A 9,651-nucleotide genomic window follows, 5' to 3' on the forward strand; every position below is an offset into this window, starting at 1 on the left:
TAGGGCTGGGGGTGTAGCTTGGAGGTAGAATCCCCCTGGGTTCCATCCCCAGTACCGCAAAACCAAACCAAACCAAAATAAAACACAGTGGAATTGGCCCCAAGAGCAAGCTTTGCCTGCTACTCAGCGCTGTCGCTGGGCCTGGACAGAGCCTGGGGGTGTGAGAGTGGGCAGCCACAGAGCCCGCACCGCAGAGGCTCCCACTGCCTGTCTGTGGTGCCCCTCTATAATGCGAGACATGGGAAGGCTTTTTCTCCAAGGCACCAGCCCCAGGAGGCGGCGCAGCGTGTGGCGCCCTCACAGCTGGCGGCCGGTCATCTCTAGAAACTGCGCGCGCAGACGTCGCGGACGCGTTCGCCCTTGGGTTGAACAAGCAGAGCAGCGGTCCTCGCAGATGGCAGCGACTGCGTTTGGCTCTGTTCCAAAGGCACAAATGCACGGAGAGCCCGAGGGAACCTGACACTTGGAGAAATTCCATTTGAAACTGAACTCTTTAGGGAGGAAACTGGCTGAGGCCACACTAACTTGCTAATTCCATGTTGGATCCTTGGCTGCACAGATATGCCCCGTGCCACGGTCGCTGGACACACAGCCGGGGGACGCGTCCCGATTGAAGTTGATGCTGTAGGTGTGGGCCGCCTGTGAGCCTCTTCGAAGCTCCTGGATTAAGTGGCCTGGTGAGTTTCAAATCTTCGTACAAGGGCCCCTTTTTCTGAGGCAGTTACGATTCTTGTTCCCTGCAAGTTGAGAGCGATGCAGCCCAGGACACCCTCGTGTGCAGGAGTGTCCACCGGTGGCTTCTCGGCGCTGGCCAGATCCAGAAGCTGCACGCCCTGTGCGGGTGCACGGGAAGGCCGGGAGGTAGTTATTTCAGCTGGGACACAGCACGCAGAGGCCTTGGGTTTATTTATAGCAGGTTGCAAAGACATGCAAGTGATGGGGGTCGTGTGTGAACGTGAACACCTGAATCATGGAGTCCGAAACATGCACAATTCTGTCTGGTCGTACCCAGCCTTGACCTCCGCGGAGAACTCTGTCTCGATGACGGCCTTCTTCATGTCGTCCCAGATCACTGCTTTATTGGGAGGGTATCACGGCTTCTTCCCACCACCAACTGGAGCCGAATGATTGCCACGAAATAACATTTCCACAGGGCCAACTCCTCCTCCCTAAGATTCTTGTTTTTCTTTTTCTTGGAGTGGATCAGTATCATAGATCCGGAATCCGTTTTCCATCCCACACGGCAGCAGGTTCATGGGCCGCGTTGGGGTCCGAAGCTCCTGTCGGGTGGCTGGGCGACTGGCGGGCGGAGGGCGTGTGTGCATGCGTTCTTCTTCCTCTTTATAAGGCTTTGTGGGTTTTTTGTCCTTCTAAAATTTACATATAATAATACTTCCTCCTTTGGTTGTAAAGTTCTTTTGAGTTTAGACAAACGTATAGTTATGCAACTACCACCAAAATCAAGACATCACAGTCCCATCACCCCATAAAACTTCCCTGGTACCACTTTTTTGTATTCAATCCTTCCACCCACTAATCCCTTTTCTCTTCTTACTATTTTGCCTTTTCCAGAATTTCGTATTAATGGAACAACATAGTATGCTGTCTTTTGAGCCTGGATTCTTTGAGATCCATCCATGTCATGGGGACTCCTAGCTTTTATTACTGAGGTGGGAGTGCTCATTAAAGGGTTGTTCTACAGCTTGTTAACCCATTCGCCAGTTCAAAAACATTGGGGCTGTTATCATTTTTGTGATTCTGAATTGAGACACTATAAACATTTGTGTATACGGTTTCATGTGAATTAAAGTTTTCACTTTCTAGCCGGGCGTGGTGGCGCACGCTTGCAATCCCCGAGCTTGGGAGGTTGAGACAGGACGATCGCACAGGTTCAAAGCCAGCGTCAGCTACTTAGTGAGGCTCTCAGCAACTTAGTGAGACCCTGTTTCCAAATAAAATATAAAATAGGTCTGAGAATATAGTCTGAAGGTAGAAAGCTCCTGGGTTCTACCTTTTTTTTTTTTTCCAGTATTGGTTATTGAACCCAGGGGCATTCTACCTCTGAGCGACAGCCCCAGCCGGTATTTTTTTTTTTTTTTTTGAAACAGGGTCTCACTAAGTTGCAAAGGGCTTCACTAAGTAGCTGAAGCTGGCCTTGAACCTGGATCCTCCTGTCTCAGCTTCCCAAGTACTGGGATTATAAGCATGCACTACCATGCCTGGCTTCACTTTCTTTAAATAAATACCCAAGCTAGCTGGGCATGGTGGCGCACATTTGTAATCTCCGCGCTTGGGAGGAAGAGACAAGAGGATTGCACAGGTTTGAAGCCAGCCGCAGCTACTTAGTGAGGCTCTCAGCAACTTATTAAGACGCTGTTTCCAAGTAAAGTATAAAATAGGTCTGGGAGTATAGGCCAGAGGTAGAAAAGCCCCTGGGTTCCACTGCCAGTTTCACAAATAAATAAATAAATACCCAAGAGTGGGATTGCCAGTGTACATGGTAAGTATATGTTTAATTTTATTAAAAAATTGATGTGTACATGCATGTTCACACAAGTTTTTTTTACCCCATTATGATGTATGAATACAATGCACCAATAAAAAAATTAAAAATAAATTTAAATAAATTTAAAAATTGAGAAATTGTCTTCCAAAGTGTCTGTTTTATCTTGCATTCCTGTTAGCAGTGTGTGAGATTTCTAGTTATTCTGTATCCTCATCATCATTTAACACTGTCAGTTTTTTTCCTTAAGTTATACTTAGTAGTATCTCATGGTTTTAATTTATATTTCTTTAAGCTTGAGTTTTTTAAAAAAGTGCTGTATTTTTAAAATATCAAAAGTATTAGCTTAAAGGATAGAATATAAAGCTTCAGAGTTTTATTTATTTATTTATTTATTCATTGGTGTACTGGGGTTCCTGGAAACCCTTCTACCTCTGGGCTACACTCCTAGACCTAATATATAATATATATATATATATATATATATTTTAATTTATATATATATACAAATTAAATAATATAATAATATATAATATATAATATAATACGATAATATAATATAATAATATAATTTGTATATATTGTATTTATATATATATATATATCTTTTTTTTTTTTTAATTTGGAAACAGGGTCTCTTAAGCCAGCGAGGCTGGCTTCAAACCAGTGCAATCCTCCTGTCTCCACCTCCCAAGCACGGGGATTACAAGCGTGTGGCACCACACCCGGCTAAAGCTTCAGAGTTAAAAAAAAAAAAGTCATACAAGATATTATTATAGTTTTTGCTTTAGAGGTGTGGAATTTAGTCAGTCAATAGCCACAAGTCTTCTTTTCTTCAAGAGCTTGTGTATGAGTCCAGCTCTGCCACTTTATAATTGTGAGACCGTGTCCTTTAGGGCCTGATTCCTCAACCAAAGAAAATGAGGGTTCAGACTATTTCAGTTGTTCTCAACTGTGGCTGAATATTATTATTATTATTATTATTATTATTATTATTATTATTATTGTACTGGGGATTAAAACCAGATGCCTTCTACCTCTGAGCTGGACTCCCAGAACTATTCTATTTTTTTTTTGCAGTTTTGGGGATTGAACTTAGGGACATTTTATCTCTGAGCTCTACTCTAAGCCCTTTTTTTTTTCTTTCATGGTCTCAGTGTAACTTTAGAACTCACATCAACTTTGCATTCAGATAATACATGCCATCATATCACTGACCCCCTCAGCCCTTCTTTAATTTTTTATTTTGGAACAGGGTCTCACTAAGTTGCAGAGGCTGTCTTTGAAACTGTGATCCTCCTGTCTCAGCCTCCCAAGTACTGGGATTAGGAGCATGTACCACCATGCCCTGCTTATTTTTTATTTTGAAACAGGGTTTTACTAAGTTGGTGAGGTTGGCCTCAGAACTACCATCCTTCTTCTTCTCAGCCTCCCAAGTACTGGAATTGCAGGCATGTGCCACCACATCTGGTTTGCTTTGGCTGAATCTTAAAATTGCTTTAGGAAGATTTAAAAATCCTGATGCCAAGGCCACATCCCAACCAGGAATCAAACCACCGTCTACAGGGAGGAGAGACAAGCATTAGTATAAAATACTGACATAAAATAATGAAATTAAAAAATATTTTAGGTGATTTCTTAGGTAACCAAAGTTGAAAACCACTGGCCTAATCTCTAATCACCTCTAACTCCAAATTTTTATTTATGTATTTATTTATTTTATATTTTTATTGCTGCACTGTAAGCATACATCATAGTGAGGTTCAAAGTGATACTAATATGCATGCATACAACATTTGGTATATTTATTCTTTTTGTGGGGGGGTCTGGGGATGGAACCCAGGGGCATTTGACCTCTGAGCCACACCCCTGCCCTGTTTTTTATTCTTTATTTTGAGACAGGACTTCACTTTATTTTGAGACAGGACTTTGCAGAGGGCCTCACTAAATAGCTGAGGCTGTCCGTGAACTGCGATCCTCCAGTCTCAGCCTCCCAAATGCTAGAATTACAAGCATCCACCACCACGTCCGGCTTTGGTGTATTTATTCTTAAGAGATGAAGTCTCACTTTCCCAGGCTGGCCTCAAACTTCTGGGCTCAAATTCATCCTCCTGCCTCAGCCTCCCAAGTAGCTGGGACTACAGATGTGGGCCACTACATCTGGCTAAAACTTCAAATGTCTATATATAATTACAGCTACCTCAAGAGTTTAAGTCAGGTTCACTATACTGGAGCTGTGTGTGTGTGTGTGTGTGTGTGTGTGTGTGTGTGTGTGTGTGTGTGTGTGTTTTACACTATTGGAACTCAGGTGCATTCTACCTCTGAGCTATGCCCTAGCCCTATTTTATTTTTTATTTTGAGACAAGTTCTTACTAAGTTGCAGAGGGCCTTGCTAAGATGCTGAGGCTGTCCTCAAACCATGATCCTCCTGTCTTAATCTCCCAAGTACTGGAATTATAAGCATGTGCCACCATGCCCAGCAGGGTGTTTGTTTGTTGGAGGCGGAGGATTCTCTTACACATCGCAGGATGGCAGTGTCTCTTGTCTTTCCCCATCAGATGCTAGGTAATCCCCCCCCCCATTCCCCAGTTATCAGTTAACCAGAACTGTCTCTAGACCTAGCCAGCTGTCCCCTGGGAGGCAGCCCCTCCCCATGGACACTCATTGCTTTACATGCCTCGGTAAACCAAACACAATTCAGGGGGATTTAAAAGCTTTTAGAATATGTAGTAGCATGTTCTTTTGTGTTTTATCCTATCTGCTAGTGCCTCCACCCTAATTTTGTATTAAACAAACTGAGAAACTCTCTTTCTCCATCTCAATTCTGGAATTCATCAACAACCAGCAGAGGGCACCTGTAAACACCCACCGATCACACTTTCCTTTGAGCCCCTGTGGGTGGTGATAAGATAAAATGACCTGCTGGCTGCCTGGCCCCACAGCCCTGTGTGTCAGATGAGGGGAGTGCAGAGAGGAAGACAAGGCTGGGGGCTGAAGAAGGATCTAAGGAGATAAAAGATAACCAAGGAGTTGAGAGGCCCAGTGGCCAAAGATGTGGGCCACTGAACTGGAAACTGGTTCTAGAAACTAAAAGGGATTCCATCCATATGGGGGAACTGAGGTCACTCCTAGCTTCCTGGAAGGGCCTGAAAGGGGGTTGGAGGAATAGCTAGACTTCTTTCTCCTTTTGCTGGCCTATTCCATAGTAGGGGGCACCCTCTGAAGGTATGAACAGCTCCTCTCCATTTGTGACCTTGTGAGGGAGCCCAAGGTATGTTTCAACTGGCCAGATGTGGTACTTGGAAGGTTGAGACAGAAGGATCTCAGTTTCAAGGCCAGCCTCAGCAACTTAACAAGGCTCTCAGGAACTTAGCGAGATCCTATTTAAAAAAAAAAAAAAAAAAAAAGCCGGGCATGGTGGCGCACACTTGTAATCCCTGCGCTTGGGAGGCGGAGACAGGAGGATCGCGCAGGTTCGAAGCCAGCCATGCTGGCTAACGAGACCCTGTTTCAAAATATAAAATAGGTCTGGGAGTGTAGCCCGGAGGTAGAAGGGCTTCCAGGAATCCCAGTACCACCACCACCACCAACAACAACAACAAAAGAACAAGAAGAAGAAGAATAAAAATAGGGCTAGAAGTATGGCTTGGAGGTAAAATGCCCCTGGCTTCAATCACCAGTATCAAAAAATTTAAAAAAGAAAGAAAAAGAAAAAGAAAAAAAGATGATATGTTGCAGCTGCTGCCATGTATAGCAAATTATAACGGCTACCGTGTGTTATGCTCATGGTTTGCCATCTAGTTTTCTTTGGGTCCATAATGTCCCCATGCTCTGATCACAGTGGTTCTGTTATTATTTTTAATGAAATATCACCATTCACTCAGATTTCTTGAGAACCATGAACTCTTCTAAATATAAGCCTTCTAAAGTCAGCTTTATTTATACACTCCTCTCTTACCAGCAGGTTTGATTTTTCCCTATAGTTTGCCTTCTTTCAACAACATATGCCAAACTCTTTTCCAGATAGGTTTTGCCTGGGTTCAAACAATTCTAGCTTTCTATGTCTTTGGGCAAAATCAGAGCAATACCTGTCTCAAAGGAGAAAAACAACCATCTTCCCAAAAAAGTGTAGTTTTTTTCCCCCAAATATTTATATTTTCCCATTTTAAAATAATACATTAGCCAGGCATGGTGGCGCATGCTTGTAATCCCTGCGCTTGGGAGGTGGAGACAGGAGGATTGCACTGGTTCGGAGCCAGCCTCTCTGGCTTAAGAGACCCTGTTTCCAAATAAAAAAAAATATAAGACCGGTCTGGGAGTGTAGCCCGGAGGTAGAAGGGCTTCTAGGAACCCCAGTACCACCAAAAATAAAATAAAATAAAATAAAATAAAATAAAATAAAATAAAATAGAATAATACATTACTCAGGACAGAAAAATTGCAAAGTAGAGAACAGGAACAAAGAAGGAAATGAAAGCTGGTAGAATTTGAGGAACAAAAAAAAAAATCTAGCAATCTGACATTTCATCATTCTATATAAGTCACTTAGAGTAAAAAATATCCTCAGAGTCTAAATATTTTTCAAACTTATGATCCTCCTGTCTCAGCTTCCCAAGTACTGAAATAACAGAAGTGTGCCACCACACCCAACTGAGGCTAGAGATTTTAAACTTTTAATTTTTCTTTGAAGTACAGTCAGGCCAGACTCAGCAACTTACTGAAACCCTGTTCCCTGTTTCAAAATAAAAAACAGGGCTGGGGATGTAGCTCAGAGTTAGAATGTCACCCCTGGGTTCAATTCCCAGTACATCTCTCCTCCCAGCACACACACACATACACACACACACACACACACACACACACACACACACACACACTTGGGCCCTGGAATCCACTAAGCCCTATACTGAGCACTAATTCTGGCAATGACTAGCTGTGTGACTTTGGGCAAATTACTTTATCTTTCAATTATTTATTTATTTATTTATTTATTTACTTACTTATTTATTTGGGTGGTACTGGGGTTCCTGGAAGCCCTTCTATCTCCAGGCTACACTCCCAGACCTATTTTATATTTTTATTTGGAAACATTCGGGTCTTTTTAGCCAGCGTGGCTGGCTTTGAACCTGCGTGATTCTCCTGTCTCCGCCTCCCAAGCGCGGGGATTACAAGTGTGCGCCACCAAGCCCGGCTATCTTTCAATTATTTAAAAAATGAGAGTGATAGCCAGATGGGGTGGCACATGCTTGTAATCTCAGTACTTGGGAGGCTAAGATAAGAGGATCGCAGGTTTGTGGCCAGCCTCAGCTACTTAGTGAGGCCCTCTGCAACTTAACTCTATTTCAAAATAAAAGAATAAGATTGGGCTGGGGTTGTAGCTTGGAGATAGATGCCCCTGGGTTCCATCCCTTGTACCACACACAGACACACACAGACAGACAGACAGACAGACAGACAGAGACACACACACACACACACACACACACACACACACACACACACTGGGGATGATAATGGTAGAACTCAGCCCAGGGTTATTTTGTGAGGATTAAAGGAGATAATGTGAGCAAATTCCTTAAGAAACAGTGTTGGGCACATAGTAAGCAATTTTTTAGTTCTCTCTCTCTCTCTCTCTCTCTCTCTCTCTAATACTCTATATTTTGTTTGTTTGTACTATATATTAAATATATATTTATAAATATATATGTGTATATATACATATATACACATTGTGTATATATATATATATATATATATATATATATATATATACATACATACAATACACATATATACATATTGTAGTACTGGGGATGTAACCCAGAAGCCTTCTACTTCTAGGCTACACCCCAGACTTATTTTATTTATTTATTTACTTATTGTGGTGCTGAGGATTGAACCCAGGGGCATTCTACCTCTGAGCTACATCCCAGCCTGATTTTTTATTCTTTATTTTGAAACAGAGTCTCACTAAGTTGTGGAGGGCCTCACTAAGTATCTGAGGCTGGCCACAAACCGCGATCCTCTTATCTCAGCCTCCCAAGTACTGGGAGTACAAGCATGAGCCACCATGCCTGGCTCCTATTTTATTTTTTATTTGGAAACATAGTTTTGCTAAGTTGCTGAGAGTTTCACTAAGTTCGAGGCTGGCTTTTGAACTTGCAGTCCTCCTGTCTCAGCATCCCAAGTACTGGGATTACAAACATGTGCCACCATGTCCAGCTTGATCTCTATATCTAAGAACTCTGTGATGACGTCTTATTTTTTGGTACTGGGAATTGAACCTACAGGCACTTTACCACTGAGCTACATCCCAAGATTTTTTATTTTTTATTTTGAGCCAGAACACTAAGTTGCCCAAGCTGGCCTTGACCTTGTAATTTCATGCCTTAGCCTCTAGAATAGCTTGAATTACAAGCAGGTGCTATTGCACCCAGCAACTAAAATCCTAAACTTTTCATGAGCATTATAGTCTTCACAGTGTCTCCATTTGCCAGTTTCAAAATAAACTCAAGTCAGCTTGAAAGTCCTTAAAAAGACTAATGAAATCTAGTAGGTCATCTAATCCAACATCTACATTTTACAAATAAATGCAGACCCAGGAGAGTAAGTACATAACCCAAGAAGGTACAATTCAGAGCTGGGAACATGCAGCTTCCACGCTTTAGAAAAAGAGATAAGGCAGATTGGTTTCGCCTCTATTTTATTTTATTATTTTATTTTGTGGTACTTGGGTTTGAACCCAGAGGCATCCTATCTCTGAGCTACAATTCCCAGCCCTATTTATTTTTAGTTTGAAACAGGTTCTCATTAGGTTGCTGAGCCTGGCTTCAAACCTGTGGTCCTTCTGTCTCAGCCTCCCAAGTACTGGGATTACAGGCAATGCACCACTGTGCCCGGCTTCTGCATCTAGTGTAAACCCATTGTAAAATTCCATATGTAGGCCTGGCGTGGTGGAACACGCTTGTAATCCCCGCGCTTGGGAGGTGGACACAGGAGGTTTGCGCAGGTTCAAAGCCAGCCGCGCTGGCTTAAGAGACCCTGTTTCCAAAAATAAAATAGGTCTGGGAGTGTAACCCGGAGGTAGAAGGGCTTCCAGGAACCCCAGTACCACCAAAAAAAAAAAAAAAAAAAAAAAATTTCCATAT

At 42.6% G+C, this 9,651-nt stretch overlaps 1 pseudogene across 1 annotated transcript; it reads right to left on the minus strand.

Moving 5' to 3' along the window:
* Positions 1 to 297: 297 nt before the first annotated feature.
* On the minus strand, positions 298 to 1,325 carry LOC308272238 (WD repeat domain phosphoinositide-interacting protein 3-like; annotated as a pseudogene). Its single transcript has one exon. The product of its transcript is annotated as a WD repeat domain phosphoinositide-interacting protein 3-like (transcript).
* Between the last annotated feature and the right edge of the window lie 8,326 nt (positions 1,326 to 9,651).

The sequence above is a fragment of the Muscardinus avellanarius genome (assembly GCF_963383645.1).
Source record: "Muscardinus avellanarius genome assembly, chromosome: 13".
Taxonomy (NCBI): domain Eukaryota; kingdom Metazoa; phylum Chordata; class Mammalia; order Rodentia; family Gliridae; genus Muscardinus; species Muscardinus avellanarius.